Source organism: Arachis hypogaea, chromosome 17 (genome assembly GCF_003086295.3).
Source record: "Arachis hypogaea cultivar Tifrunner chromosome 17, arahy.Tifrunner.gnm2.J5K5, whole genome shotgun sequence".
In the NCBI taxonomy this organism is placed as follows: domain Eukaryota; kingdom Viridiplantae; phylum Streptophyta; class Magnoliopsida; order Fabales; family Fabaceae; genus Arachis; species Arachis hypogaea.
Window position 1 is genome coordinate 60,465,573 of NC_092052.1, and position 8,155 is coordinate 60,473,727.

The following is an 8,155-nucleotide window of genomic DNA, read 5'->3' on the forward strand; positions in this document are numbered from 1 at the left end:
CACCCAGGTATAACTCATACTCTGATTCTACAATAAATCTGCTTAATACCCGTGCTAACTTAAGCATCGGAGTCTCTTGCAGGTACCCCCCACCCTCCGGTGACCACGGATCAGGAGTGAAGCCAGTCCAACAAGTCGGACACAACAGCTCCGGCCGTCACCAGCCAGCTGGACACGTCATCTCTGACCAGTACAGAAGATCTCATCCGAGATCGGCCTACAGTTTCAGGTAACTCTCGGAACACTATCCGATACAGCATGCAAACTATCCAATGGGAATGAGTCATCGATCGGAAATGGGTCATATTTTAAATTTTCAAGGCGGCTTAAATGATCCGCAACTAAATTTTGATACCCACTTCGATCCCTAATCTCAATGTCGAACTCTTGCAAGAGCAAGATCCAACGTATGAGCCTAGGTTTCGACTCATTCTTTGTCAATAAGTACTTTAAAGCTGCATGATCCGTGTATACCACTATCTTGGACCCTAGCAAATAAGATCTGAATTTGTCTAAAGCATGAACAATAACTAGAAGTTCCTTTTCAGTAGTGGTATAGTTAGATTGTGCCACATCCAATGTTTTAGAATAATAAGCAATGACATAAGGGAGTTTACCATCGCGCTGTGCAAGCGCGACACCTACAGCATGGTTTGATGCATCGCACATTATCTCGAATGGCTGCGTCCAGTTGGGGCCTCGCACAATCGGTGCTGTGGTAAGAACTCTCTTTAACTCCTCAAACGCACTCACACATGCACTGTCAAACTCAAAGTCCACATCTTTTTGGAGCAGGCGCGACAATGGCAAAGCGATCTTGCTAAAATCCTTAATAAAGCGCTTGTAAAATCCTGCATATCCCAAAAATGAGCGGACCTCCCTCACAGATGAGGGGTGAGGTAAATTGGTGATAACATCGACCTTGGCCGGGTCTACAGAAATGCCTTCATGAGATACTACATGTCCTAACACTATACCTTGCCTTACCATGAAGTGATATTTTTCAAAATTTAAGACAAGGTTAGTGTCAATACATCTAGCTAAGACTTTGGCCAAGTTCTCTAAGCAACAATCAAATGAAGTTCCATAAACACTGAAGTCATCCATAAAGACTTCCAGACAATTCTCCATCAGATCGGAAAAGACACTGGTCATACACCGCTTAAAGGTAGCAGGTGCGTTGCATAGTCCAAATGGCATCCTTTTGTAAGCAAAGGTGCCAAATCGACAAGTGAACGGTCTTTTCCTAATCCTCGGGAGCAATGTGAATCTGGAAGTAACCAGTAAATCCATCAAGCAAGCAATAATGGGATTTACCCGCCAACCGGTCCAACATCTGATCAATAAAGGGTAAAGGGTAGTGGTCCTTCCTTGTAGCGGCGTTCAACCTTCTATAATTGATGCACACTCGCCAAGCATTTTGTACTCTCTTGGTGACCACTTTACCATCATCCTTTTTAACCGCAGTGATGCCCGATTTCTTGGGAACAACCTGGACGGGGCTCACCCACTCATTGTCAGAAATCGGGTATATGATACCCGCATCAAGTAGCCTAGTGACCTCCTTCTTTACCACATCAAGGATAGTTGGGTTGAGCCTTCTTTGTGGTTACCTAACTGGCCGAGCTCCCTCTTGGAGAAAGATACGATGTATGCACTTGCGGGGGTCAATCCCCACAATATCGGCCAAGCTCCAACCAATTGCCTTCTTGTACTTTCTTAGAACATCTAGGAGCTTTCCTTCTTCCTCACTAGAAAGCTCACTAGCAATAATGACCAGAAATCTTTGGTTGTCCTCTAAGAAAGCATACTTCAAATGAGATGGAAGAGGCTTTAGTTCATTCTTTGCCTCAAGTTGAGGTTCCTTTTCATCAAGCTCATGGATTTCATTCTCAACAACTTCCTCTTGTTCACCCTCTTGGTCATCCGTCCCTTCAACAATAGGGTAGCACAACTTGTTGTGGTCTTCTCTTCATACTTCCGCTACCACTTCATCGATTACATCACATTGGAGAATGGAATGCTCTTCGGGAGGGTGTTTCATGACTTATTCCAAATTGAACTTGATAGTCTTGTCTCCGACCTCAAAGGAATATGTGCCGGTGAAGGCATCTAGCTTGAATTTAGAGGTCTTGAGGAAGGGTCTACCAAGTAGAACAGAGGAGGTGCTTCCATTCTCTGTTGGGGGCATTTCAAGGATGTAAAAGTCAACTGGAAATACCAAATCCTTGATCGCCACAAGTACATCTTTTGCTATTCTCATCACAGTAATCACACTCTTATCGGCTAAGGCAAATTTTGCCGCCGACTTCTTTAATGGAGCTAAATTCAACCGCACAAAGATGGAAAGCGGCATGATGCTTACGCAAGCCCCTAGGTCACACACAGAGTCGTGAAAAGTATGCCCACCAATACGACAAGACACCAAACACGGTCCAGGGTCACCATATTTTTCTGGAATAGGCTTCATTAAGGAAGAAATTAAACTACCCAAGGATAATGTCTCCAACTCTCCTATCCTATCCTTGTGTGTACACAAGTCCTTTAAAAATTTTGCATACTTCGAAATTTGTTGGATAGCATCAAGAAGGGGTATGGTTACCTCAACCTTCTTGAACACTTGAAGCATATTTAAATCAAACTCCGGAGTCTTCTTTGCCTTCTTCACCATGGAAGAGAATGGGATAGGAATGGATTCGTCCACTATAGCTTTCCTTTTGGGTTCCTTAAGGCTTGCTTCTTCTTCCTCACGCCTTTTTTCTACCTCCTCTTCCTCATGTGAAGTTTCAACAACCACTTCTTCCTCATGAATGTCATCCATGACCCTAGGAGGTATCTCCTCCAATGTAGTTTCCGACCGTAGAGTGATGGCGGTGAGACCGCCCTTTGGGTTTGGAATGGATTGGGATGGAAGGTTAGAAGAACTTGAGGGTTGTTGGAGTTGTTGGAGGAAGGTAGGGCCATCCTTGAGAGCAACTCTTGAATGTTGGATAATTATGCCGTTATAGCACCAAATTGAGTCTCATGTTTCTCAACCACACCCTTAAGCCTCTCTTGCTCTTGGGTAATTGCATGGTTAGAATCTTCAATTTGGTGGGTAGAGGAGGAAGAGGATTGGTTGGATTGTTGTCTTTGATGTGGTGCTTGATACTTTGTGTAGTTATTTTGGTTTTGATGGGAAGCTTGGTTGTGGTAATCTTGGTTGGCTTGACGGTTGTTGTTATTATGGTGGTATTGGGATGAGGATTGGTAGTTGTTGTTGTGGTGAGAAGAAGAGTTATTGCATCTTTGGTTTTGATTGCTCCCTTGTGCATTATCTCTCCACCCTTGATTATGATTATTGCCATGAGAGTAGTTGTTTTGGCCTTGAGAGGGATAGGGTGGACGGTTGTTGTAATTCGCATTGGCTACGGCAAGGGCATTGATGAGCGGATAATTTATACACTTTTTGGCATTGTTTCTAGTATGTTTTTAGTAGGATCTAGTTACTTTTAGGGATGTTTTTATTAGTTTTTATGTTAAATTCACATTTCTGGACTTTACTATGAGTTTGTGTGTTTTTCTGTGATTTCAGGTATTTTCTGGCTGAAATTGAGGGACTTTAGCAAAAATCATATTCAGAGGTTGAAGAAGGAGTTCTGATGCTGTTGGATTCTGACCTCCCTGCACTCAAAGTGGATTTTCTCGAGCTACAGAACTCAAAATGGCGCGCTTCCAATTGCGTTGGAAAGTAGACATCCAGGGCTTTCCAGAAATTTATAATAGTCCATACTTTGGCTGAGTTTAGATGATTCAAAAGGGCGTTGAATGCCAGTTCTACGCTGCAGTCTAGAGTTAAACGCCAGAAACACGTCATGAACCAGAGTTGAACGCCAAAAACACGTTACAACTTGGCGTTCAACTCCAAAAGAAGCCTCTGCACGTGTAAACTTCAAGAAATCACACATCAAGTGGGCCCCGGAAGTGGATTTATACATCAATTACTTACTTCTGTAAACCCTAGTAGCTAGTTTAGTATAAATAGGACTTTTTACTATTGTATTAGACATCTGGGGACGTCTAGTTCTTAGATCATGGGGGCTGGCCATTTGGCCATGCCTGAACCTTTCACTTATATATTTTTCAACGGTAGAGTTTCTGCACTCCATAGATTAAGGTGTGGAGCTCTGCTGTTCCTCATGATTTAATGCAAAGTACTACTGTTTTTCTATTCAATTCAACTTATTCCGCTTCTAGGATATCCATTCGAACCCAAGAACATGATGAAGGTGATGATTATGTGACACTCATCATCATTCTCACTTATGAATGCGTGCCTGACAAACACTTCCGTTCTACATGCAAACAAGCTAGAGTGAATATCTCTTAGATATCTAATACAGGGGACCGAGTCCGAGTTATTAGTATCTTCGTGGTATAAGTTAGAACCCATGGATGGCCATTCCTGAGATCCGAAAAGTCTAAACCTTGTCTGTGGTATTCCGAGTAGGATCTGGGAAGGGATCGCTGTGACGAACTTCAAACTCGCGAGTGCTGGGCATAGTGACAGACGCAAAAGGATAGTAAATCCTATTCCAGTATGATCGAGAACCTCCAGATGATTAGCCATGCCGTGACAGAGCATTTGGACCATTTTCACAGAGAGGATGGGATGTAGCCATTGACAACGGTGATGCCCTTACAAAAAGCTTGCCATGGAAAGGAGTAAGATTGATTGGATGAAGACAGCAGGAAAGCAGAGATTCAGAGGAACAAAAGCATCTCTATACGCTTGTCTGAAATTCTCACCAATAAATTACATAAGTATTTCTATCTTTATTTTCTGTTTATTTATTATTATTATTGAAAACTCCATAACCATTTGATATCCGCCTGACTGAGATTTACAAGATGACCATAGCTTGCTTCATACCAACAATCTCCGTGGGATCGACCCTTACTCACGTAAGGTTTTATTACTTGGACGACCCAGTGCACTTGCTGGTTAGTTGTGCAAAGTTGTGAAGTTATGTTTAGACCATGGTATTGTGCACCAGTTATTGGCGCCATTTCCAGGGAAAGAACGAACAACAAATTTTACAACCTCAGAGTAACAATTTTGCATACCAAGTTTTTGGCATCGTTGCTGGGGATTGTTTGAGTTTGGACAACTGACGGTTCATCGTGTTGCTCAGATTGGGTAATTTTCTTCTTATTTTATTTTCAAAAAGTTTTCAAAAATTTTTCAAAAATATTTTCTTCTTTTTTCGTTTTTTCCAATTAATATTCGAAAAAAAAATAATAATATTTTAAAAAAAATTTATATTTTTCTTCAGAATTTTTAAGAATGAATTCTAGTGTTTCATGAAGCATGTAGAAGCCTGGCTGGCTGTAAAGCCATGTCTAATTCTTTTAGACTGAGGCTTCCACTTATAAGTATATGAAGTTGGATGAAGTTTCAGCTGTTGTATGCCTGATTTGTATCTTCTAAAGCTTGGCTGGCTATTAAGCCATGCCTAACCCTCAGATTGGAGCTTTAGACTAAGAGTACAAGATTCCTAGAATTCATATTAAAAATTTTGAAATCCTTATTTTCTTTTTTCTATATGTTTTTCGAAAATAATATACAAAAATCCAAAAAAATTAATAAAATCATAAAAATCAAAAATATTTTGTGTTTCTTGTTTGAGTCTTGAGTCAATTTTTAAGTTTGGTGTCGCTTGCATACTCATCTTGCATTTTTCAAAAATTGCATTCATGCATTGCATTCATCATGATCTTCAAGTTGTTCATGGCCAGTCTTCTTGTTTGATCTTCATATTTTCTTGTTTTGTGTCCTTTCTTGTTTTTCATATGCATTATTGCATTCATAGTGTCTATACATGAAAAATCTCTAAGTTTGGTGTCTTGCATCTTTTCTTTTCTTGAAAATTTTTCAAAAATAAGTTCTTGATGTTCATCTTGACATTCAAAGTGTTCTTGGTGTTCATCTTGACATTCATAGTGTTCTTGCATGCATTCATTGTTTTGATCTAAAAATTCTCATGTATTGAGTCTTTTTCATGTTTTTCTCTTTCTTCATTAAAAATTCAAAAATAAAAAAAATATCTTTCCCTTTTTCACTCATAAATTTTCAAAAATTTGAGTTGACTTTTTCAAAAATTTTTAAAATCTAGTTGTTTTTATGAGTCAAATCAAATTTTCAATTTAAAAATCTTATCTTTTTCAAAATCTTTTTCAAAAATCAAATCTTTTTCATTTTTCTTATTTATTTTCAAAAATTTTAAAAATATTTTTTAAAATTATTTTTCTTAATTTTACATCATATTTTCGAAAATATCATCAACAATTAATGTTTTGATTCAAAAATTTTAAGTTTGTTACTTACTTGTTAAGAAAGATTCAAACTTTAAATTCTAGAATCATATCTTGTGATTTCTTGTGAATCAAGTCATTAATTGTGATTTTAAAAATCAAATCTTTTTCAAAACTAATTTCAATCATATCTTTCCAAAAATATCTTTTTATCTTATCATTTTCAAATATCTTTTCTAACTTCTTATTTTCTTATCTTTTAAAAATTTGATTTTCAAAATTTGTTTCAACTAACTAACTAACTTTTTGTTTGTTTCTTATCTCTTTCAAAACTACCTAACTAACTTTTCCTCTCTAATTTTCGAAAATACCTCCCTGTTTTTCAAAAAATTATTTTTAATTAATTAATTGTATAAATTTTAATTTTAATTCTCCTTTAATTTTCGAAAATCATTAACTCCTTTTGAAAAATTATTTTCGAAATTTCCTCTCCCTCATCTCCTTCTATTTATTTATTCATTTACTAACACTTCTCTCCATCTCAAACCATTGCTCTTATCCTCACCCTTGAGTTTGGATTATCCATTCTTCTTCACTCTTATTCCCTTTTCTTCTAACAACAAGGGAACCTCTATGCTCTGTTAAAAAGGATCCCTATTATTATTTTCTGTTCTCTTCTTTTTCACATGAGCAGGAGCAAGGACAAGAACATTCTTGTTGAGGCAGACCCTGAACCTAAAAGGACTCTGAAGAGGAAACTGAGAGAAGCTAAAATACAACAATCCAGAGACAACCTTACAAAAATTTTTGAAAAGGAAGAGGAGATGGCAGCCAAAAATAATAATAATGCAAGGAGAATGCTTGGTGACTTTACTGCACCTAATTCCAATTTACATGGAAGATGCATCTCCATTCCTGCCATTGGAGCAAACAACTTTGAGCTGAAATCTCAATTAGTTTCTCTGATGCAGCAGAACTACAAGTTTCATGGACTTCCATCTGAAGATCCTTTTCAGTTCTTGACTGAATTCTTGCAGATATGTGATACTGTTAAGACTAATGGAGTAGATCCTGAAGTCTACAGGCTCATGCTTTTCCCGTTTGCTGTAAGAGACAGAGCTAGAGTGTGGTTGGACTCTCAACCCAAAGACAGCCTGAACTCTTGGGATAAGCTGGTCACGACTTTCTTAGCCAAGTTTTTTCCTCCTCAAAAGCTTAGTAAGCTTAGAGTGGATGTTCAAACCTTCAGACAGAAAGAAGGTGAATCCCTCTATGAAGCTTGGGAGAGATACAAGGAACTGACCAAAAAGTGTCCTTCTAACATGCTTTCAGAATGGACCATCCTGGATATATTATATGATGGTCTGTCTGAATTAGCTAAGATGTCATTGGATACTTCTGCAGGTAGATCCATTCACCTAAAGAAAACGCCTGCAGAAGCTCAAAAACTCATTGACATGGTTGCTAACAACCAATTTATGTACACTTCTAAGAGGAATCCTGTGAGTAATGGGACGCCTCAGAAGAAGGGAGTTCTTGAAATTGATACTCTGAATGCCATATTGGCTCAGAATAAAATATTAACTCAGAAAGTCAATATAATTTCTCAGAGTCTGAATGGAATGCAAGCTGCATCCAACAGTACTCAAGAGGCATCTTCTGAAGAAGAAGCTTATGATCCTAAGAACCCTGAAATAGCAGAGGTAAATTATATGGGTGAACCTTATGGAAACACCTATAACCCCTCATGGAGAAATCACCCAAATTTCTCATGGAAGGATCAACAAAAGCCTCAACAAGGCTTTAATAATGGTGGAAGAAACAGGTTTAGCAATAGAAAGCCTTTTCCATCATCCACTCA

At 38.4% G+C, this 8,155-nt stretch overlaps 1 non-coding gene across 1 annotated transcript; it reads right to left on the minus strand.

Moving 5' to 3' along the window:
• Positions 1 to 7,514: 7,514 nt before the first annotated feature.
• On the minus strand, positions 7,515 to 7,622 carry LOC112767871 (small nucleolar RNA R71). Its single transcript, XR_003185312.1, has one exon. It is a non-coding gene; the product is annotated as a small nucleolar RNA R71 (small nucleolar RNA).
• Between the last annotated feature and the right edge of the window lie 533 nt (positions 7,623 to 8,155).